We start from the raw sequence: 24,296 nt of genomic DNA, 5'->3' as shown, positions 1-24,296 counted from the left end.
ATGTTCTTATGTAGTAGTTCAATTACTCTTCTAGGAGCTACGTAGCATAGGCCAACCGGCATACTGCATATATCCTCTCGTGTTCATATATGATTATTCCATTCATCTACTACTACTCTTGCTAAACCAATTTCTACCTATTTCCTTACCGGAATATATGTAGTTTGAAACCATCAGTGCCAGTTCTGTCCTGTATGTTCACTTTAAGTATCTTGCTAATATCTCCCTTATTTCTTTCGTTCATCCACTTAAACACCTCAATTACTCTACGCCTTTCTAGTGAGTGCAGATTTAGTTTCTCATATGAATGGTTCCGAACATCATGTGTAATTTTTGTCATTCTACTCTGCACATTTTTAAAAGAATTTGCACCCATTCTATAGTACGGACACCAAAATTACACTGCGTAGTCTCATTTTTTTTCTTTTTTTTCATATGTCCAACTCTGGGCAAAGGCTTCAGGGCCTATTTCTTGGGGGCAGTGACCTATCCCAACGCCCAGTAGTCCTCGTACACCTCCACATGTCACCACTTCGGCGCTAACACCCACCATCCATGTGAATATATGCTAGGGCTGTCTCATACAGGACTGGTGTATTGGTATTAGCGGGAGTATTTTTACAACATGTCGGCGGGTCATCTGGCAGATCAGGAAAGTTTGCTTTTTAGGAAATTCAAATCCTTAAACTGTTCCCTGCCCCAGCCGAGATTCGATCCTGGATCAATTAGGATTGCAGGCCGCCTCTCTACCGATTCAGCCACAGCCTCCCCCTAAATGGCCTTATTAATGCTAGATAAAGGTGCAATATTACTTTAAATGTTCTTTTGCTCACGCTTCGCGAAATAAATCCTAGGACCCTATTTGCTTTATTTGCCGCATTAATACACTGTTGCCATGGTTTGAGGACTTTACTAACCCTAACTCCTAGATCTCTCGCGCATTCCAATTTAGTAATTTCTTGGTTATGTAAGTTGTATTTATTATCTCCAGTGGTCTTGCCTACGTTAAGTACTTTACATTTTTCAACGTTAAATTCCATTTGTCAATTTTTGGACCATCATAAAAAAATCAGCTAAACACAGGACAGAATTTAGAAAAGCAAGCTTGTAGGCTCACCATATAAATGTACCCTCTTTTCTTAAAGTAGCCTAGCAACGTTCTCCGAACCCTATCCCCCTCCTCCGTCTGACATTATCTGGATACTCGCCAAGCTCTAGCATTCGTTATAGTCGTCTGGTCATATTGATCTATTCTACCTCCCACCCATCCCCCCAGCCAAACTGCCACTCGCCCATCAACAGGACGCAAAGTGGGGTGCGGGGTGGGGGGACTGACGTGATTCTCCGGGTGGGGAGCCGGGGAAGGAGAGATGAAAATGGTTAATCAGTTCGAGTGGGAGGAATGAAGAATTAGTTGGTTACTGTACACAGGTTAAAGGGGGGATTTTCAACACATAAGAGAGCAAAACAAGCGAGTTTATCGACCACTTGACCTGCGTCGCGCTATGAAACCTGGGGGGGGGGGGTAAAGAAATGGGTGTGGTGAGCAAAGAGACGGATGGGATGGACCGAAAATCTGGTGAACTGGTGGACTGGGCCAGTAAAGTATGCCCTGTGGAGGGGGTAGGAGGTAAATGGGTGCTGTAGGATTTGTGCCTTGAGTACATACCATATTTATTTCGATATATTCACCAAGAATGGATTTGTCGGGGTGGTGGGCAAAAGGTGAAGAATTGGTGTGGGGACAAATGAGTGGGACTGGCTGGAACTGAAGTGAGGTGGTGGTGGTGGAGAGTAGGGTGAGACTACCCTGTGAAGTGAGCACTAGAAGACGAGAGCGCAGAGAGAGAGAGAGAGAGAGAGAGAGAGAGAGGAGGGGGGGAGACAAATGCTAAACATTCGGTAAAGTCACTCAGGTCGGATAAAATTTAATGTAGGAGTCCATATATATATACTTATATATAATATATATATATATATATATATATATATATATATATATATATATATATATATATATATATATATATATATATATATAATCTCATCAGCCGTTTGAGTGTCCACTGCAGGACCGGCCTATCCCGACCAAAGTGGACACGATACAGCCAATGTATCTCTACCAAGTGGCTTAGGCTGTCTGGTAGAGACTGCATGTAAGGTGAGAAGTGCTTGTAAGTGTAATTGTTGTGTTGGAGTGGCCTTGGTTGTGTGTGTAGTCTGTGAACCAAGTGTAATCGGCCTGCGCAAGCCAACTGGGTGCAAATATACTTTACAGTATGCAACACTGGTTCAACCATAGCACACCTTGTGTCCGCCAATGCAGTACGTTGCATGAAGAACGCTCCCAGAGTTTATTACCCTGGCGGGGCACGAACCCTTGTTCTTCAGTGTACGAAAATGCACACTTTACCACTGTACCACAGAGGCTCCATATATATATATATATATATATATATATATATATATATATATATATATATATATGTGTGTGTGTGTGTGTGTGTGTGTGTGTGCATTTTTATCGACAATTTACGTAGTTCTATGCATATTTTTCTTTTATCCTTGCAATCTCAAGACAATTTCGTTTGGCTCGGGAAATTACCGAACCGGGAGTGGGGGGGGGGGTGGAGGTTGATACAGTCCTAATTAACCCTTCCATCACATGAAGCTTAAACTGGATAAAATCGTCCGGAGGCAGCAAGAAAGCAAAAAATAAGTCACACTATTAGAGGGATCAATGGACATCTGGGAGAGGGAGCAGAGAAATGACTGAAATAATGTATGTTGGAAAAAGGGGGCAAAATATGGTGAGGTGGACTTAGGGAATGTGGGAGCAGAAAACGAGGGAATGTGAGGTGAGGGAAATTGTAGAAATGCAGAGAATACCTGGAAGAAAGGATGGATGAGGTAGGAGAGATGGATGAGGTAGGAGATGGGAAGATGGATGAGGAAGGAAAGATGGAAAGATGGATGAGGAAGGAAAGATGGAAAAAGGTAGGAGAGATGGCGAGATGGATGAGCTAGGACAGATGGGGAGATGGATGAGCTAGGACAGATGGGGAGATGGATGAGCTAGGACAGATGGAGAGACGGATGAGGCAGGACAGATGGAGAGACGGATGAGGCAGGAGAGATGGCGAGATGGATGAGGTAGGAGAGATGGCGAGATGGATGAGGTAGGAGAGATGGCGAGATGGATGAGGTAGGACAGATGGCGAGATGGATGAGGTAGGAAAGATGGTGAGATGGATGAGGTAGGAAAGATGGGGAGATGGATGAGGTAGGAGAGATGGGGAGATGGATGAGGTAGGAGAGATGGGGAGATGGACGAGGTAGGAGAGATGGGGAGATGGACGAGGTAGGAAAGATGAAGGAAAGAGTGAGGCAGGAAAGATGAAGGAAAGAGTGAGGCAGGAAAGATGAAGGAAAGAGTGAGGCAGGAAAGATGAAGGAAAGGGTGAGGAAGGAAAGATGAAGGAAAGGGTGAGGCAGGAAAGATGAAGGAAAGAGTGAGGCAGGAAAGATGAAGGAAAGGGTGATGAAGGAAAGGGTGAGGCAGGAAAGATGAAGGAAAGGGTGAGGCAGGAAAGATCAAGGAAAGAGTGAGGCAGGAAAGATGAAGGAAAGGGTGAGGCAGGAAAGATGAAGGAAAGGGTGAGGCAGGAATGATGAAGGAAAGGGTGAGGCAGGAAAGATGAAGGAAAGGGTGAGGCAGGAAAGATGAAGGAAAGGGTGAGGCACGAAAGATGAAGGAAAGGGTGAGGCAGGAATGATGATGGAAAGGGTGAGGCAGGAAAGATGAAGGAATGGGTGAGGTAGGAAAGATGGAGGAAAGGGTGAGGCAGGAAAGATGGAGGGAAGGGTGAGGCAGGAATGGTCAAGGAATGAGTGAGGCAAGAAAGATGAAGGAAAGACTGAGGCAGGATAGATGAAAGGAAGGGTGAGGCAGGAAAGATGGAGAGAAGGTTGAGGCAGGAAAGATGGAGGAAAGGGTGAGCAGGAAAGATGGAGGGAAGGGTGAGGCAGGAAAGATGGAGGGAAGGGTGAGGCAGGAAAGATGGAGGGAAGGGTGAGGCAGGAAAGACGGAGGGAAGGGTGGGGGAGCCTTCTTCTTTGCTATCCTTATCTCATTCTAGTAGTTCAGTTACACTTCTAGGAGCTGCCTAGCATGGGCCAACCGGCCTACTGCAGTTATCCTCTCTTCTTATGTTCTTATAAAAGATGGAGGGAAGGGTGAGGCAGGCAAGATGGAGGGAAGGGTGAGCCAGGCAAGATGGAGGGAAGGGTGAGCCAGGCAAGATGGAGGGAAGGGTGAGGCTGAAAAGATGAAAGAAAAGGTGAGGCAGGAAAGATGAAAGAAAAGGTGAGGCAGGAAAGATGAAAGAAAGGATGAGGCAGGAAAGATGAAAGAAAGTAAGGCAGGAAATATGAAAGAAAGGGTGAGGCAGGAAAGATGAAAGAAAGGGTGAGAGAGGAAAGATGAAGGAAAGGGTGAGGCAGGAAAGATGAAAGAAAGAGTGAGTCAGGAAAGATGAAGGAAAGGGTGAGTCTGGGAAGATGAAGGAAAGGGTGAGTCTGGGAAGATGGAGGGATTGTGAGGCAGGAAGGATGGAGGGAAGGTAAATCAGGAAAGATGGAGGAAAGCGTGAGGCAGGAAAGATGGAGGGAAGGGTGAGGCAAGAAAAATGGAGGGAAGGGCGAGGCAGAAAAGATGGAGGGAAGGGTGAGGCAAGAAAGATGGAGGGAAGGGTGAGGCAGGAAAAATGGAGGGAAGGGTGAGGCAGAAAAGATGGAGGAGAAAGTGAGGCAGGAAAGATAAAGGAAAGGTGAGGCAGGAATGATGAAAGGAAGGATGAGACAGGAAGGGTAAGGCAGGAAATTTTAAAGGGAGGGTAAGGTAGGAAAGATCAAAGGAAAGGTAAGGTAGGAAAGATGGAGGGAAGGGTGAGGCAGGAAAGATGGTGGGAAGGGTGGGGGAGGAAAGATGGTTGGGTGTGGGGGGGGGGAATTGGAGGGAAGGGTGAGGCAGGAAAGATGAAGGAAAGGGTGAGGCAGGAAAAATGGAAGAAATGGTGAGGTAGGAAAGATGGTCAGGAGACAGAAATGATGGATGGCTAAAGAAAGAAAATGAAAGAGGGATAAGGGAACAACGTGCAAAGTACTGGTGATAAAGAGGATAAACAAAAACTACAAAAAGAAAAGGGAAAAATAAGAAATAGAAAAGGGAATAATAAAAAAAAAAGGCTAGGAGGGGACAAGCACAAAAACTGGAAATAGGGATGAAGAAAAAAAACAATGTCGGAGGGCATTAGCTGCCTAGCATGGACCGATCGACCTGAAGCAGTTATGTTCTTGGGTAAAAAAAAAAAGGGGGGGAAGGAGGGGGGAGGGGGCAATAAGAGAAGGGAGAGAGGGTTAAGCGAAGGGTACAAAAGGTTGCAAAGGAGTAAGGGATGGGAATAAAAGCTGGAGACAGGGATAAGGAGAGGGAACAGAGGCTGGAGATAGGGATAAATGGACTGGTACAAAGGCTGGAGAAAATAATAAGGGAAGAGTACAAGGCTGAAAAGAGGGATAAATGGACTGGTACAAGGGCTGGAGAGAAGGATAAGGGAAGAGTACAAGGCTGGAGAGAGGGTTAAGGGAAGGGACAAAGGCTGGAGAGAGGGATAGGGAAGGGAACAAAGGCTGCCGAGAGATAAGCAAATAAGTTGGAAACAAGAAAACCAAAAATTAGGGAATAAGGGAGAGCATAATAGAGGATAAAGGGAAGAAGAGTTAACTTTCACTACACGGGGTACCGATATCTTAGCACAAAAAGAAAGCAAACTACTGGTCCTTTAGGGGCTCTCTGTTATAGGGAAGGTTATAACTAGCCTAACCATTCTATAAAATCCAAGAAAATTAGACAACTGGGGTACGCCGGTTGACTCGTACTAGGCAATTTCTGTCTAAAGGTACGGCTAGAGAAACATGACAAAGGTGAGGAAGGGGAAGCCAAGTGGTCGGAATATTGATGGAGATGGACGTATTTTTGTGGACAGTTTGTGGTACTAAAATAAATAACCGTTAGTTCAATGATTCTAGCAGTGAGAGAGAGAGAGAGAGAGAGAGAGGGGGGAGGGGGGGAGGAGAGGGAGGGGGGAGGGGAAGAGAGGGGGGAGAGGGGAAGAGAGGGGGGAGAGGGGAAGAGAGGGGGGAGAGGGGAAGAGAGGGGGGAGAGGGGAAGAGAGGGGGGAGAGGGGAAGACAAGGAGAGAGAGAGAGAGAGAGAGAGAGAGAGAGCGTACAGGAAATACTAGAGTCAATGAGTTTTAGGGAATGGCGGCCGTGTTGAAAGAGTTCGTTGCAACGGATGACTGCGGAGGATTGTTAGGTAAGATCTGGGTTGAGTGGCAAGATCAAGAACGGTGCAAGATCAGGAATGAAAAGTAGGATCTGGGATTAGTACATGATCAAGAACAAAGCAAGATCAGGAATGGGCTCAAGATCAGGAATGGGGCAATTTCAAGATCACCAACGGGCTTAAGATCAGGAACGAGTGGCTGAATAAACTCGTCAGGTAACAAAATCGTCTGGTGACCATTAGATACACGTTACCGAATTGGCAAAGTAAATATCTATGGCTCTTTAAACAAATCCTGCTCAGCATTATTATGAGAGTCTAATTTACAATCCAGTTACAATCAAAGCTTCCATTTCCAAAGATTTACTTGATTCCGACGTGGTCATGAGCAAAAATTTCTCGGGTGGACTTCGGTTTACAGTAAGTTGGCAACACTGTACAAGCTTTCAAACGAATTATATGCATTATCATCCGTAGAGTTTATCAAAAGGAAACACCTGGAGCCCCCGATAGGTTTTGTGTATTCTTGTTGCAAACGGACATTTTAATCAACCTAGGGAAAGTTTTTCGTACTGAAAAGTTTTATTAATGTTATATCCAACTCCTCCAGTTCGAAAACACCTTCAATCCGAAACCTATCTTTATTCTGACCACCTCGAGATTTTAGATTATAATATCCCCTGGGCTGAAGGGATAAGTGCCCTTAACCCTGTTTGTAACATCAGGTTAGCAGGGAAATGAAAATGTTTAACAATACATTAATGCTGCACAAAGCCTCGCTCCTTCCTATCTTTGTTTAATTCTCGTGGTCTAGTAACAAACTTTTGCATGAGCTGCCTTGCATGGGTTAACTGACGCAATGGTGATATTCTTCTATATCCCTATTACAAAAAACAGCATTAGGCAACGCTAAAGGAAATACCACAGAGGCACGTACCAGGTATGGGGTTTGAGTTCATAATCTCAATTGCTTACACTGAATAATAGTCATTAATAGAAATTGCTTCTATATCATTCCATAGAAAACTGGTCAGATTATTAAAAAAAGTGGGCGCGTGGGGAGGGGAAGTACCCCAGTATCGGGTCACTTAAGATAGGAAATGTCAAAACTGAACGAATAACAATACTAGGGGGGAAAATTTACACTTAAAAACGAATGAGAATGGTCTTAAAAATTTAATCTTTACCAATTAGATTTAGTTGTCACTATCCGGGCCCTGATTTTAATTCTTCCGAAAGTCAAAATCAAAGGAATTAGTTGATGTAAAAAATATATATATATTTTACGGAAGTCTTTATTAGGTCCTTTTCCATACGTTTTTGCAAAAAGAACAGTTCATGCCCTGTTTCTGCTAAACAAAGTCGTGTTTACGAGGAGTGTTACGATTTGTTTCTGCAGAAAAAAAACAAGGCATGACGTAGTCTCGTGTAAAAAATATGGGCAATGATACGGTTTGAATTCGGGAAATAGTTAAGTTGGCAATAAGATACTCAACCTCTCCTTTACATTTTGTTCACAACAGCGCTGCTCATGAAGTTGTTCACGAATACACAGTTCTTATTCTTTGATCATTCTGAGTCAGGTAAATTAATATTACATGTGCAAGATGTTTTTGTTTGGTATATACGGTAATTATAAAAGTGTGGAGTCAAGGAACAATGAAATCTCCCACTATTCTTGGCAGTGCAAAGGACATGTAGCCTACAAAAAGACTGATTTGAGGTATACTATTCTGCAGCTGGATAATTCTTGTACATAATATTTTCATGAAAATTTCAACCACCGACTGTCACCATGCTATTTTATATGCACTTTTTCAGGTCTGCTTTTCTAACATAATCTGTTTTTAATCACTGTCGACTTTTGTGAGATAAATGGGCTAGCGGCCCACATATAATACATAAAAACATTTGTATACATCACAGTATCCACTTGTGAGCACACAGCACGGTGGTTTCTTTGTCTCCAGGACCATCCGCCGTTTTCTTTGGTTGAACCATGTCGGTCGCCCACCTCCATCACCGTTCACTACCACTGGCTCCCCTCCCCTTCCAACTGTTCACACAATTTCTCCAGCACTGGGGCTCTCACCACACTTATCACGGCTACAGGTACACGTACACACTTCACTTCACCGGCTGCACGCTGTAAGATTTCAACGCCGCACTGGAAATAATCTTTAGACGGAAAAAAGTTGAGGCGGAGCGCGGCAAACGGGCTTACCTGCGCTGTGCTCTGCTAGCCTTCTAAAGTGCGAGCCCACAACCCGGCCGAGATCGGGGGTCTGGCTGAGGAATGCGACGTCGTGGTGCCAATCCGTATTTTCAAAATTTCTTCACCAATTACCTCCTCCACCAGTTACCCCTGAGCATTGCAATCAGTGTAACATTTCGCTAATTTTTGTTCTTTTTCTGAGACAAGCGACACACTGTTCGGGTTTTGAGGAGCGATCTAGGGAGGACACTGGTGCATACTGCTAGAGGTGTGTGCGAGTGACTGTCGCTATTGGAAACTCTAGCAGACTAGCAGGAGTACCCGAAGGCAAGTCCGAGTCGGCTGCCTCATTGGTTGAGAGGATGTGGGGTGGAGTTTGGAGGTCCGCTGGGGGAGAAGAAAAGGAGGGGGAGTGGGGAGGCAGGGGGAGTGGGGAGGCAGGGGGAGAGGGAAGGAAGTGGGAGAGGGGAGGAGGGGAGAGGGAACAGGGGAGGGAGGAAGAGGAGAGCGGGGGACATAGGTAGTGGTTAGGAGGGGGAAGGGATGGGGGAGGGAGAGGAGGGGTAATAAGAGAGAGAGGGGGTGAGGAGTGGGCTAGCGAGGGTGACCACGCCGTAGCCGAAATTTGAAGCCATGAATCTTTTACCATTTTTCTTCCAGGATAACCATGAGCATAGGAGTTCTTCAGGCCCCCAGCTTGACACATAACACATTCCCCTCCTCCCTGCCCCATATCCATTGGCCTGGGGGGAAGAGGGAACGAGAAAATGGAGAAAAATTAAGAAAAACAACCACCTAGGCAACACACAACCCGGAGAGACAGTGAGGCAGGCAGGCAGACACAGCGAACGCCCTACGGTTCTCTCTCTCTCTCTCTCTCTCTCTCTCTCAATGGGCCTGGGTCTTTGTGTAGTAAGGGAAATAACCGGGAGGATTTCTTACCATAGACAACACGGGAAGGAATTTTTTTCATGGATATATATGTACTTTTTGAGGAGATATACGTTGTGGATGAAGGGTCGGATAACTTTCACTTATTTATTTATTTATTTTGTAGGCAGGGTAGGTTTTCGTACTGTGGATGAGTATACTGATAGACTGTTATCGTCTGGTTTATATGTATATATAAGAGAGAGAGAGAGAGAGAGAGAGAGAGAGAGAGAGAGAGAGAGAGAGAGAGAGAGAGAGAAAATGACTAACAAACTCACCTGAAAAATGAAAAATCGAAAGGCGTAACTAGCGGTGTACCACAGGGTTCAGTACTCCGTCCCTTATTATTTATCATATATATAAATGATCTAGACTTAGGAGTCAATAACAGCATCAGCAAATTTGCCGACGATACAAAAATAGGGCGTATCATTAACTCGACTGACGATTGCCATAACTTACAAAAAGACCTCGATACATTGTCCAAATGGTCTAAAACTTGGCAAATGGAATTTAACGTTGAAAAATGTAAAGTACTTAAAGTAGGCAAGACCATTGGAGATACTAAATACAGCTTAGATAACAAAGAAATTAGCAAATCGGAATGCGAGAGAGATCTAGGAGTTATGATTAGTAACGACCTTAAACCAAGGCAACAGTGTATTAATGTGAGAAATAAAGCAAATAGGGTCCTAGGATTTATTTCGAGAAGCGTGAGCAATAGATCATCTAGAGTAATACTGAAAATTTATCTAGCATTAGTAAGGCCACATTTAGACTACGCAGTACAATTTTGGTGTCCTTACTATAGAATGGATATTAATTCGTTAGAAAATGTACAGAGAAGAATGACTAAAATGATACATGACATCCGGAACCTGTCATATGAAGACAGACTGAAAAGACTAAGTCTGCATTCGCTAGAGAGGCGTAGAGTAAGGGGAGACTTAATTGAGGTGTTTAAGTGGATGAATGGTATAAATAAGGGAGATATTAGCAAGGTACTTAAAGTGAGCATACAGGATAGAACTAGAAATAATGGTTTCAAACTAGAAAAATTCCGTTTCAGAAAGGAAATCGGTAGAAATTGGTTTGGTAATAGAGTAGTAGATGAATGGAATAAGCTACCTAGTAAAATAGTTGCTGCCTCTTCCATTGAGAGTTTCAAGCATAGGCTAGATAAGCATATGACAAATAATGAGGGATATAGAATAAAGAAAATCTTATAACCAATACTAATTCAAAAAAATTTTCTTTTCAGGTTACACTATGATAGTCTCTATTCTCCTTTCACACTTTCCTGTAAAATGTCCACGCCAGTTTTTCTATACGGCGTGGTGTTCTTTCTGACTTTTTCCTGCCGGCTTCGGCTGGAGGGTTTGGAGGGCGGGGGAGAGCCTTCTTCTTTGCTATCCTTATCTCATGCTAGTAGTTCAGTTACTCTTCTAGGAGCTGCCTAGCATGGGCCAACCGGCCTAACTGCTTCAGTTATCCTTTCTTCTTATGTTCTTATGTAACATTTTTGCTAGTTATGAAAGTTTGACCCGATTTCAGATGAAGTGTTACAAATGCTTCTCTGTTTTCCCGTATTCAGAAACATCTACAATCACCTCAGTCCCAGAGCTTTCCTAAGCTAAAAAAAAAAAAATAAATAAAAAAAAATAAAAAATAAAAAATAATAATAATGGTAGTCTAGGGGTAGCCAAAACCAAATAGGAAAGGCATCTCTCTTCTGAGATCAAATCGTGATAGTTTCTTAATCTCGCACAGTACCTCAGCAGGATTCCTATAGTCAGTTTAGTTTCACCGGTCTATTCCTACAAATCCAATACTGAGTCGTGGTTGTAAAAAAAAAAAAAAAAAAACAGTGACAGGGTAATGAAGCAGGAATTAGTCCCTTGAGTACCAATCAATTCACCCCCCCCCCCAATGCTAACTCCTGTATTGTAAATTCCAGTATATCTATGTAACAAAACAGCGTGCCCTACGAGACATGAATTCCTCTGTGCATAATACTTGGCCTCATGGTTCTGTTACTATATAGGTATGTGTCCCCTTGGGAGTAATAACTTGGTTAAAACAAACCCCTCCAGTCTAACTACAATTGGGCCTGTATTCTCGTCGTATAAAGAAGCTCCCTAGCGCCTCTTCCTTAACAATGTATTGTTTTTTCCTAACTACCCGATAATATCCTGTTTTTGGTTTTCATATTTTTTTTTTTAATACCGACATTGCATGAATAACACACAAGAATATAGTACGAGATCAGAATCAGAAATAAACCGGTAACGATGAGATGTTAGAATGCTTCCTAACCGTACATTGCAGTTGAGTTCAAAGGTGGTTAAAACTTGGCAAATGGAATTTAACGTTGAAAAATGCAAAGTACTTAACGTAGGCAAGACCATTGGAGACACTAAATAGAGCACAGTTAAGAAAGAAATTAGCAAATCGGAATGCGAGAGGGATCTAGGAGTTATGATTAGTAACGACCTTAAACCAAGGCAGCAGTGTATTAATGCGAGAAATAAAGCAAATAGGGTCCTAGGATTTATTTCGAGAAGCGTGAGCAGTAGATCATCAAAAGTAATACTGAAACTTTATCTAGCATTAGTAAGGCCACATTTAGACTACGCAGTACAATTTTGGTGTCCTTACTATAGAATGGATATTAATTCATTAGAAAATGTACAGAGAAGAATGACAAAAATTATACATGACGTCCGGAACCTGTCATATGAAGACGGAATGAAAAGACTAAGTCTACATTCGCTAGAGAGCCGTAGAGTAAGGGGAGACTTAATTGAGGTGTTTAAGTGGATGAAGGGTATAAATAAGGGAGATATTAGCAAGGTACTTAAAGTGAGCATACAGGATAGAACTAGAAATAATGGTTTCAAACTAGAAAATTTCCGTTTCAATAAGGAAATAGGTAGAAATTGGTTTGGTAATAGAGTAGTAGACGAATGGAATAAGCTACCTAGTAAAGTAGTTGCTGCCTCTTCCATTGAGAGTTTCAAGCATAGGCTAGATAAGCATCTGACAAATAATGGGTGGATATAGAAAAAAGAAAATCTTATAACCAATACTAATTCATAATTTTTCCTTTTCAGGTTACACTATGATAGTCTCTATTCTCCTTTCACACTTTCCTGTAAAATGTCCACGCCAGTTTTTCTATACTGCGTGGTGTTCTATCTGACTTTTTCCTGCCGGCTTCGGCTGGAGGGTTTGGAGAGCGGGGGAGAGCCTTCTTCTTTGCTATCCTTATCTCATTCTAGTAGTTCAGTTACTCTTCTAGGAGCTGCCTAGCATGGGCCATCCGGCCTACTGCAGTTATCCTCTCTTCTTATGTTCTTATATAAGGGTTAATAAATTCATCTTTAGTGGTGGAAGGAATATAATACAGTATCTTCATAATGAAAGGGTTTGGAATCCATTACTTTCTTGAATTTTACCATCATCATCATCATCAACATCAATCATCATCATCATTATTATTATTATTTTTATTATTATTATTATTATTATTATTATTATTATTATTATTATTTTATTGCTTGTGGTTCCTAGGTATACTGGGGCAGGAACCTACGGTTGAAGTTCTGAGAAACCTTCGATGACGTGGGCTATTGCTATTCCCCTTGCGTTCTGACCACGTTGCCGAGAGAGAGAGAGAGAGAGAGAGAGAGAGAGAGAGAGAGAGATTATAACCATCTTAACCCTGTGTCCTACACGTATAAGCGAATAACAGAACACTGAAAAGAGAAAGTAAGAAAAACAACTAACTTAGCGAAAAAGAAAGAAAAAAAAGTTACTAACAAAAGATCAACATAAAGAAAACTAGCTCAAGGAAAAGGTAAAATCAAATAAAAATAAGAGACAAGCTAACTAACAAAGAGTAAACAAATGCCGAGCCAGACGGACAGAACCCTCCATACTTGAGGTGCATCAAAATCACCTCCGTCGGCGATGTGAACAAACTCGGCGCTTGGGTGGTAATTTTAAGTGGCTTTGGGGACCGCACAGTTGCCTCCTCTTCTGCTATATATTTTCCTTCTTGCGCCTTAGGTTCTCTTGTGTGTTATAATATACAACTTCGCAGCCGGGATTTTTTTGAGGTGGATAAAATTTGATTGCCTGTATTTTTGAGGTATGGCTGTCTGGAAGTAGCCTGTTATAAATATATCTAAATTAATTAAAAATGTGTCGTACTAAGCAGTAAAGAACCCAGGAAACAATAGTCAATAGCCGATGATTAAATGAAAATATAAATAAAAGACGAGACAACATAAGAAACTTTCCGTTCATCTCAGTACTTTTATGGAAAGGAGGGGGCACTGAACCTTTCGGATCCACCTCCCCCCCCCCTGCCACCCGCTGACTGCACTCATGTTGTATATCTGTTTATTATCGACATAATTTGCTTCAGAATCATAGGAAAGGATTATTTAGATGTGATGTGCATAGTAAATCGCTGAGGAAGAGGCGTTTCGAGATATCCGATGACAATTATTCTCTATTTTACTCTACCTTGGCCCAGATCTCGTCCTCTTGCAGCTTATTTCACTTAGCTTAGCGGTAGAAAAAGACAAAAGTACGGCTTTACATTCTTTATACAGCCCATCTTCGTGACTGACACCTTATTCTAGTGTTAATCTGTTATTATTCGGCATTTCAGACGAAGAGATGGGAATTTTAGGTCAAGTTAGAGTATAAAACGCATCGAAAAATGTCCTTAGTGTCGATTCTTAACCCTTTCACAACAAGGCGTCTCTCGCAACCTCGCCAGCCAGAATGGGCCTACATAATGCATAAACAGTGAAGGGAAAGTAGGATGAATTTTTAATGGGCAGCAAAGCTAAGAAAAAAAAAGTTGTTTATGTATGCGTAGTGAATGATCAGTGGGAAATAGGTAGGTCAGAATGTACGAGTATGTAATTCTTTTGTGTGTTGGCATGTTTTCTGATACTGTCTGGTCCTACAGTTGCCCCTCACTTCCCTCCCTATCCCCAAAAAGGATGATGGTGGACTACAGGAGGGTGTGTGGTGTGATAATGAGGCGCGGTGCAGTAATGTGCTGTGTGGTGCTGTGAAGAATGACATGTGGCGTAATGATGTGTTGTGCTGTCATGTGATGGTGTGATGAGTGAGATGTACTGATGTGGTGGTGATGAGAGATGCGGTGTAGTGATATGGTGGTGATAAGTAAGGTGTGGTGTAGTATTGTGGTGTATTGATGCGGTGGTGATAAGTAAAATGTGGTGTAGTGATGTGGTGGTGATAAGTAAGACATGGTGTAGTAATGTGCTGGTGATAAGTAAGACGTGGTGTAGTAATGTGCTGGTGATAAGTAAGACGTGGTGTGGTGGTGTGGTAAGGTGTGGTGTAGTGATGTGGCGGTGATAATTGGTGATGTGGTGTGGTGGTGGCAAGGCTAGACTGGAGCAGAAACCTCTCTGCCTCTGGTCATGTTGTTACTCGCCTCCTCCTTACTCCCTGCCTCGCCGCCTGCCTCACCACGTGCCTGCCTTACCACCTGCCTCACCACCTGTCTGCCTCACTTACTTATATCCTTACCTTTAGCACCTGTCTGTCTTCCTCATTAGAGTTCCCACACCCACTAGCACCACCTGCCTCACCATCTACCAACAACTTACATCCTTTGGCTTCACCTACTCTACTCTTATTCACATTCGTCGCCTACCTTCCTACTTTCCAGCCTTCCTCCCTCCTCACTTACCTTGCTCCCAACCTGCCTCACAATCTTACTCAACTTCCTCACTATATCCTTGCCTCTACCTGCCTGCCTCATACCCTGTCTTCCTCACTAATTACCTGCCTCATCACCCCTGCATGCCTGCTTCATCTGTCCGTCTGCCTCACCTGCCTTCCTGTCTCACTTGCTGTATGCATCACTACCAACCTACCTCAAAGCCATATTCATCTACCTTCATTTTTACCTTCCTCTTGCTCTCTCTCTCTCTCTCTCACACACACACACACACACACACACACACACACACACACACACAATCCCTCTCCTCCTCTATCTCCTCTTCTTCCTGTCCTCTATATCATCAGTCTTCTTACTTTTCTTTCTCTTCTCTGTTCTTCTCAGTTTCTCTTCTTTTCATCCACACCTTTCTTTTCTCCCCTCCCCCTTTTTATATCCCTCCCTTCCCCTCATCTTCCTCTTCAACCTCTATCACTGTCTCTCCCTCTCCTCCCTTAATCTTCTCCATCACTCCCCCACTCTTCTCCCACTCCCCTACTACTCCTTCACATATTCTCCCCTCCTCCTCATCTTGAATAAATGCCAAATCATTTTTACCTTAGTTTGCTTCTTTGGGGTCTGGGGAAGGGGTTAAGGGGTTGTTGATGAGGAGGGATGGGGTGTGGTGAGGAAGGGTGTGATATGGTGTGGATGTGGTGTGGTGGAGAGGGTGTAGTGTGATGTGATGGTGTGGTGTGATAAGATGTGAGAGGACGTGGTGTGGTGCGGTGTGGTGTCTTGGGAAGGATATACTGTGGTGTGGTGTGGTGCTGAGGTGTGGAAGGGCATGGTGTGGTGTGGTGTGGTGTGGTGAGGAGGGAAGGTGTGGTGTGGTGTGGTGTGGTGTGGAGGGAACATAAGAACATAAGAAGAGAGGACAACTGCAGTAGGCCGGTTGACCCATGCTAGGCAGCTCCTAGAAGAGTAACTGAACTACTAGAATGAGATAAGGATAGCAAAGAAGAAGGCTCTCCCCTGCCCTCCAAACCCTCCAGCCGAAGCCGGCAGGAAAAAGTCAGAAAGAACACCACGCCGTATAGAAAAACTGGCGTGGACATTTTACAGGAAAGTGTGAAAGGAGAATAGAGACTATCATAGTGTAACCTGAAAAGGAAAAATTATGAATTATGAAAAGGAAAAATTATGAATTAAATGAAAATTTATGAATTATAGGAAAAATTATGAAGGGAAGGTGTGGTGTGGTGAGAAATGCTGAAATGAGTTTGGGGGAAGATTTCCAAAGGCAGGGTAAGGTAGAAGAGGAATGCATATAGTATGTGTGCTGAAAGGTAGGAGTAGGGTGGGGTGCAAAGGAATGAGAGAAAAGAGGACAAATAAAAAAATAAATAAAATAAAAGTAAGATTTGGATGTGATGGGTAGCAGCATATGTATGTATGTTGGGGCGAGGGACAGGGATAATGAGGGAACAAAAGCAGAGAAAGAAAGAGCAGAGAATGGGTATGCCAAAAGAGGAGAAATCACTGGTGTAGTGGGGTACAGCTCTGAGGGAGGGTGAGGAGGGTATGAGGAGGGAACTAGAAAAACAGGATATGATAAAAAAAAAAAAAATGCTCTAGATTCTTTGGCCACCTCGAATTCGTTCCCATTAACTTCATTCGCCTTTCACTCATTGCAGGTGCACCGCGTATCTCCAGCCACTTAGTGGGTCACTCATCAACAAGGTCTTTTGGAAATTGTTCAAGTCCCCTAGCCTAATCGATACCTTTCATTCCATCTTTCTTTTATTTTAGAGGTGCATTTTCTTCAGTTTATTTTTTTTTGCGTTGACTGTGATTTTCTCTTTGCCTGTAGTTTGTTAATACAAACTGATATTGTTTCTTGGTTTCTTTTCTTCGTTCATTCAAGCATAAAATTATATAATCATTTAACTTTACGCCTTATTTACTTATCTAACCTTTGATTGCTAGGATTTCTTTCAGGTGATCATTATTTTGGAGCGGCAGTATGAAAATAACACCAACTCGTATGTGCGTTCGTAGCAGCAAAAACGGGCAGGTAATCAAGATGTCCTATTTCAACTACACACCATGCAAATATTCGTGACTTAATTCCTGGAACTTCAAATAATGTTCTCAGATAAAACAAGTAAATAAAACGACTATCTTGGTTTGGTCACCACTTGTCACTGAACACTGTTTAAAATCGTCTAGCTGCAGTAAGAAAAAACTAGGAAAAGACGTCATCGTGGGGTTAGGATGCAAAAGGCAAATTTTCTTTTTTATGCAAAGAATAAAAGAACCAAAGGCATGAAGGGCGCATTTTGTTCTCCCCCCCGATTAAAAAAGACAGATGAGCTAAATGTAAGATATGTTTTCTTTTTATGCAAAGAAGAACGAGCCAAGGGCTTAAAGCTCGTATAACTGTTCTCTCCTCTCCCCCTCCCTCCAAAAAAATAGAAGACAAAAGAACCAAATTCAAGCCTCGTTCATTTGAATTCTAGATGTCGGGACACATTTCATTTAAAAGACAGGAAGTCATAGGCAAAAGGAAATACAGAACAAGGAAAACATTTCCAGAGTTGACCTGTTGCCTCTTGCATTTGAGAGTTGGACAGAAAAACGGTGAGAGTGCCTTGCCAGGCGGATGCTATGCGCCCGCCATTGTGGACAAGGGTTGCAAGCGGACAGTTCGGAAGAACAGTGACCATCGAAGTAACGACAGTAAAGAGATAAGGATGCAACAGTTGAGGCAAAGAGAGAGGCTGAAGGGAATCAGTAAGAGGGAGGGAGTTGATGAGACGAACTGCCTTTGACTTCATCCTGCTTAGAGGAGCTGTATGTGGGGAGGCGCCTACACATGCAAGTTGTACTTCATGCAGGGACAAATAAGGCCCCTGTGTAAAGTGACCAGTTGTATGGGGATATAGAAAGCTCGGAGGCGGCTTAGCACATCTGATTTCTTGTTATGGAAGAGGTGCTAAAAAGCCTTCTAAGCCCACGAGTACGGGTCAATGGGATCATCTATATTCCTTCACTACGACAAGATGGAGGTCGAGTGTTTATTATGCAATACCGGTTATACGCTCCAGTGCAGGGACATTTTTTAGAATATTGTCGACGAGGGTTGATGTTAATGATACCGTTGGGATTTTTTTTTTTTTTTTTTTTTTTAGCAGAAGAACAAGGTGGAATGGATGGGAAGGTTTGAATCATAACACAGAGGGGAGGTAAAGCGATGAGAGAGATGGGATGATGTTGGGAAGAGGGGGATGATGTTGGGAAGAGGGAGATGATGATGGGGTGAAATGAGATGGGATGAGAGGCGAAGGCGTGGGGATGTCTATATGTGGGGAGAGGTTGAAGAGAGAGATGGGGTGAGGTAAGGAGGGGTGCAGTGATTTGAGGAGAGGAGTGGGTGAAATGATGACAGATGAAGTGAAATGGGAAGGGAGAAGGATGTGCAGGATAAGGAAGGAGATGAGTGAAATGGGGAGTAATGGGGAGGTAATGAATAAATATCAGGAGTAAAGAAAGTGAAGCGATGAGGGGAATGGGATGAGATGGGATGGGGTAAAGATGAGTTGGATAGGGACAGGGTCAAGTGAGGCAGTTGAGATGAGGAGGGATGGGAGTGGAAAGGGGAGAGGAGTAAAGGGAGAAGGGGAAGAAATGAGTCCCTGTGAGGAAGGAAGGAGGTAAACTGACATGGGAAAAGACGGGAATGGGGGATCTGATATGGGGAAGGGTGGGGATGAGGTTTGGGTTTCGTGGGAGGGTAGGGCAGACGTTAATGAGACAAAGTTGGAACAATTTTTTAGCAGAAGAACAAGATGAGGGTGAAGAGAGATGGAAAGGGAGGATGAATTGTAATGAGGGGTGAAGCGATGAGAAAGACTGGGTGAGGAGGAGAAGGGCGGGGATGAGTGGGATGAGGAGGGTTGAAGTGAGATTGAGAGCTGGGGTGAGATGCGATGAGGTGGGGATGAGTGGGATGATGAGGGGGTGAAAAGAGGTGGAATGAATGAGATGAGGAGGAGTGAAAGGAGGTGGAGAGATGGGGTGAGATGCGAAGGGGTGGGAATGAGTAGCATAATAAGGGGATGAAAAGATGTGGGTGAGATGAGAATGAGTGGAATGGAGAGGGGTTGAAGAGAGGTGGGTGAGATAAGAATGAGTGGGATGCAGAGGGGGTGAAGAGAGATGGGTGAGGTGAGGATGAGTTGATGAGGAGGGGGGAGGAGTTAGAGAGGTGGTTGAGATGAGGATGAGTGTGATAAAAGAGGGGGAGGGTTAGAAAGGTGGCTGAGATGAGGATGTGTGTGATGCAGAGTGGGAGAGTTAGAGAGGTGGTTGAGATGAAGATGAGTGGGATGAAGAGGGGGTGAAAGGACGTGCATGAGATGAGGGGCGGTGCACTGATGTGATAAGGGATGAGGGTAAAGTGATGAAAGAAAGAAGGATGAGGTAAGAGGGTAAGACGAGTGGGTTTAGCATGGGATGAAGTGGAACTGGGAGAAATGGAGAGTGAGTGAATTGACATGAGGAGGCAAAGAGGCAAAATAATGAAAGAGACGGAATGGGTTGAGATGGAACGAGGATAACTAGGATGAGGAGGGGAGAAGTGAAATGGGATAGTGATGGGTAAGAGATGCACTGATAAGGAGACATGTGGGGAAAACTGGGATGATGAGAGGTTGGTTGGGGAGGAATGGAAGGGAATGGGGTGTAAATAAACCCACGAGGAAAGGGGAATGGGACGGGAGTGAACCGGGATAGGGAAGGGAGGTGGAATGGGGAAGGAGAGTGTACAATGGAAGGGGTTGGGATGGGCTGAGACGGGGAATGACGTGAACTGGACAGACGGGATGCAAGATGGGGAAGAGAGGTAGGAAGGAAAAGGCTGTAAGTTAAATGGTGAGGGGATGAGGTGCGTGGGATGGAGAGAGGGTGAAGTTAGACGGAGGAACAGTGAAATGGTGAGAATGTTAGGTGGAGAGGGTGGGATGGAACAGGCAAGTGGGTTGGGTGTAGAGGAGAGATGAGCGAAGCAGCATGAGACGAGTGGAGGTGAAGGGTGGAAGAGGAGGTGTGGAATGGGAAGGAGAGTAAGGAAGTATGGGACGGGTGGGATGGGATAAGGTGAGAGAGGAAGGGATGGGATGGAGTACAGCAGAAGTATGTGAGGTTGAGAGGGGCGGAATGGGATGGAGTGAGATATGGAATAAATAATGTGGAGAGGGGAGTAAGGTAACGCAGAGGAGGTTAAGAAAATAGAGAGGAGAGGAGAGGAGAAGAGTGAAAAAAAAAAAAAAGGTAAGGAAAGAAGAGGGGAGTAAGATAGAATGGAAGGAGAGGGAAAAAGGCGAGGACAGGAAAGGTGGGGTAAGGTGAAGTGGAGAGGAGAGGAGTGTAAGATAGAATGAAAGGGATGAAGGAGAGAAAGGCAAGGCGAGGAGAGGAGGGGTACGAGAAAGTGAAGTAGGTAAGCAGCAGAGGAAGGAGAGAGATGATATTTAAACCAGACAGATTACTCTTTGCCTTTCTCCTATTTCTACACTGTCCTATTTAACCACTCTTTAAATCAGCTCTTGACTCGTAACCTGATTTCTTACTTCACTCACTCTCAACTACATATCTCCTCTCTCTCTCTCTCTCTCTCTCTCTCTCTCTCTCTCTCTCTCTCTCTCTCTCTCTCTCTGCCTGAAACCTTTACGAGACATTAATGACGATTGCCCTATTATCTGAGTACCCCCTCGTCCGGTCCCCATTCCCTTTAACTCGTACCCTTAGCCCATTCAGTCCCATCATGTAATTTTTATGTTGTTCTTGCTAAAAGCGGATGATACCTTTCAACTTAAAAAGGAATTTTAGTGGTGAAGAGGATAGTAGTAGTAGTGGTGCTGGTGATGATGGTGGTGGTGGTAGTAGTAGTAGTAGTAGTAGTAGTAGAAGTAGTAGTAGTAGTAGTAGTAGTAGTAGTAGTAGTAGTAGAAGTAGTAGTAGTAGTAGTAGTAGTAGAAATAGTAGTAGTTGTAGTAGTGGTGGTAGTAGTAGTAGTAGTAGTAGTAGTCGTAGTTGGGATGGGGGTCGTCGTGCCGGTGATGGTAGTTGTAGTAGAAGCGGTAGTAGCCTCAGGTTCATCTGAAATGTGATCCCAGTGGATTGCAGGATGAGGCTGCCCCCTTTCTGCGTCCAACATCCTTCTTTTGGATGATAGGGAAATAGATGAAGGACGTTTGAATGACCAAGCAGTTGAGTCGCCCGGTTATGTCAGTGCCACCACACGAAGGCGACCCTCTTCAGCACCTGTGAGGAGGATTATAAAAGGCTGTCATCTAACCCCTTCAGGTCGAAAAATCTATACCATTTCAGTTGAGTAAAATCGTCTGAAGATAACAAGAATAAATCAAACACGTCACCGTACTGAAGGGATTAACCATACTCTTTTTACTCTAACTTGGCCCAGGTTTTCGTCGTTTTGCAGCTTATTTCACATGGCTTGTAGGAAAAAGACATCACTACCGCTCTACATCATTTACATAGCACTTCTTCGTGACTGGCACCGTATACACATTTTACAGAGCACTCCTTCGTGACTGGTATTGCATTCTAGCGTTAATCTTCTGTTACAACTCAGCATTCAAGACGGAGAGATGTCAGTTTTAGGCCCAGTTAGAGTAAAAAGGGTGAAGTTCTCGTAATATTATCAGAAATTCCCTCGACTGAAGCAGAATGACTTTGAAAAGCTTACAGGCTGACTGGGAAAAAATCTGAGTGAAAGTTAATTGTTCGTGTTCATTGATTCGAAACTACGTCAGACGATAATGAGGTACCGCAGTGTCCCTCCCTCCCTCCCTCTCTCTCTTTCTCTCTCTCTCTCTCTCTCTCTCTTTCTGACTTGGTTCCTATATTTTTTTCTGTTGTCTCTGATCCTTTCATTTTTTTTTCTCTCTCTCTATTTTAACTGTTTTCCATCACTCACCCTTTCGTAACCGGCTGTCCTCAGATTCTCTCTCTCTCTCTCTCTCTCTCATTTCCATAAGTCTGTGCGTAAAGGCCGCTCAAGTGCTCGTAACTAATAAATAAATAATAAGACGGAACAGAGAGAGAGAGAGAGAGAGAGAATTTTATCGCTCCATCTCCCTTATCTCTTTCCCTTCACCTGGCCAACGGCAACCCCGTAACTCGATGTTTTCCAAGCGATTGCGGAGATAACGCTAGCGATTAAGACGTCATTTTAGGGCCTCTCTCTCTCTCTCTCTCTCTCTCTCTCTCTCAATCTATCTATCTGTCTATCTATCTATCTACCTATCTGAGAACTATGAGATGTCGGGAAGAACAGCGGAAAGGGAAAAGTTATCAGACTTGAAGAAAAGGGAAAAATATAAAGAGTGCGAGGAGGAAGAGGCCAAACAAGAAAAAGAGCTTAAAAAAGAGGAACTATAAGGAAGAGGAGAGAATTGTATGAGGTTGTGAAGGCAAGAGAGGAGGAGTAAAATGAGGTAGTGAGAGAAAGAGGAAGGGGAGCAAGAGAAGCGGTAGGAAGAGGGAAGGAATAAAATGTCAAAAGTAAAGGAAGAAAGAATCAATAATGCAGTGAAAACTAGGATACACAGAGAACAACACGTGTGAAGACTGAGGAAATGGATGGATGAGGAGGGGATATGTAAGAGTGTGAAAGGAGAATGATAATGAGACGAGAGAGAGAGAGAGAGAGAGAGAGAGAGAGAGAGAGAGAGAGAGAGAGAGAGAGAGAGAGAGAATAAGGGAAAGTGAAAGTAAAGAAAATAAGAGGAGGTGAAAGCAAGAGTGACGAATCATAAGAGCAGGTGAAAAAATAAGAGGCAAGAAAAGGAGAGAAGAAAATTAATGAGCAGCAGAAATTCTAGTAGTTCAGTTACTCTTCTAGGAGCTGCCTAGCATGGGCCAACCGGCCTACTGCAGTTATCCTCTCTTCTTATGTTCTTATGAGAAAAAAGACAAAGAACAGGGGAAGGCAAAAAATAGGGAAATGAAAGAAGAAGAGGAAAGCAAAGAGAGAGAAAGAGGAAAGCAAAGAGAGAGAGAAAGGGAGTGATGAGATGACGAAGAAAGAAAAGGGAAGGGAAAGAGAGGATGAATTAGAGATAAGAAAATTAAGATAGTGGAAGCAATCGAAAGAAAAAAGTGAAAGCTAGAGGAGGAAGGGAAAATCAAGAAGCAAAAAGAAGAGAAAAGAAAAAAAGTACTAGACGCATGAGCAAAGATAGAAAATTAAGAGGAGCTGATACAAAAAAATAAATAAATAATAGGAATTAAATGCATGAGGTGGAAAAATATGAGAAGATGAGAGCAAGAGAAAGAAAATAAGAACGTGAAAGCATTAGAAGCGGAAAATAAGAGGAGGTGAAAGCACGAGAAGGGGAAAATAAGAGGAGGTGAAAGCACGAGAAAGGGAAAATAAGTGGAGCTGAAAGTACGAGAAGGGCAAAATAAGAGGCAGTGAGGAGGAGATGAAGGAGAGGGACCCTACTGAGTAACCTAAGACCCTTTGTGCCTGGGGCGATATTTACAAAGGATTCTAGTCAATTCCTACGGTAAGTAAATATCTACGACATTTAAGTATAATCGCGAATCATTTGTTTTCTCGTACTTTTCACGTTATCATTCACTCAGGTCTGGTTGTTAGGTAGCAGCGTGAGTGAAGTTAAAAGTACAAACAAGAATCGTACATAGGCTTTAAACCCAGGAAACTTTACGAATACCGCACCTGGGCATGTAGAGTTGTTTATAAAGATTCTTGGGCCAAAGCTGTGTGTGTTTATACTTTTATACTGCACAAAACCAAAGTAGAGTGGACAAAAAACTAAAAGACACAGAAAAACACTGCTATTTACTTTTATTTCTGGCGATAAACTACTGATATGAAGAACTGGTGACGATAAAAATTAGCTGATCTTTAAAGAAACACGCCAAGGAGGTCACCATAATCCTTCTTATTCTTAACCCCCCAACAAGGACCCTTCATTTACGCGCCGCCAGATGGACCCCTAAACTCTCTGGACTACGGAGACGATTTTTTATACT

At 43.4% G+C, this 24,296-nt stretch overlaps 1 protein-coding gene across 5 annotated transcripts in view; it reads right to left on the bottom strand.

Annotated features, from left to right (window-relative positions):
• LOC145417738 (innexin inx2-like) overlaps positions 1-24,296 on the bottom strand; it is a 229,663-nt gene that overhangs the window by 20,071 nt on the left and 185,296 nt on the right. For 4 of the 5 annotated variants that reach the window (XM_080286346.1, XM_080286344.1, XM_080286345.1 and 1 more), the window contains exon 1: positions 8,573-8,828. The exons of the other annotated variant lie outside the window; for it this stretch is intronic. The gene's annotated coding sequence lies outside the window, so the exon portion shown is untranslated. Of the gene's footprint in view, positions 1-8,572; positions 8,829-24,296 lie in introns of those variants that run through there. 5 annotated transcript variants of the gene reach the window in all.

The sequence above is a fragment of the Coenobita brevimanus genome, chromosome 111 (genome assembly GCF_032717465.1).
Source record: "Coenobita brevimanus isolate Jiangsu-jjx chromosome 111, ASM3271746v2, whole genome shotgun sequence".
Lineage (NCBI taxonomy): Eukaryota > Metazoa > Arthropoda > Malacostraca > Decapoda > Coenobitidae > Coenobita > Coenobita brevimanus.
This window is presented reverse-complemented; position numbering and strand designations above follow the sequence as displayed.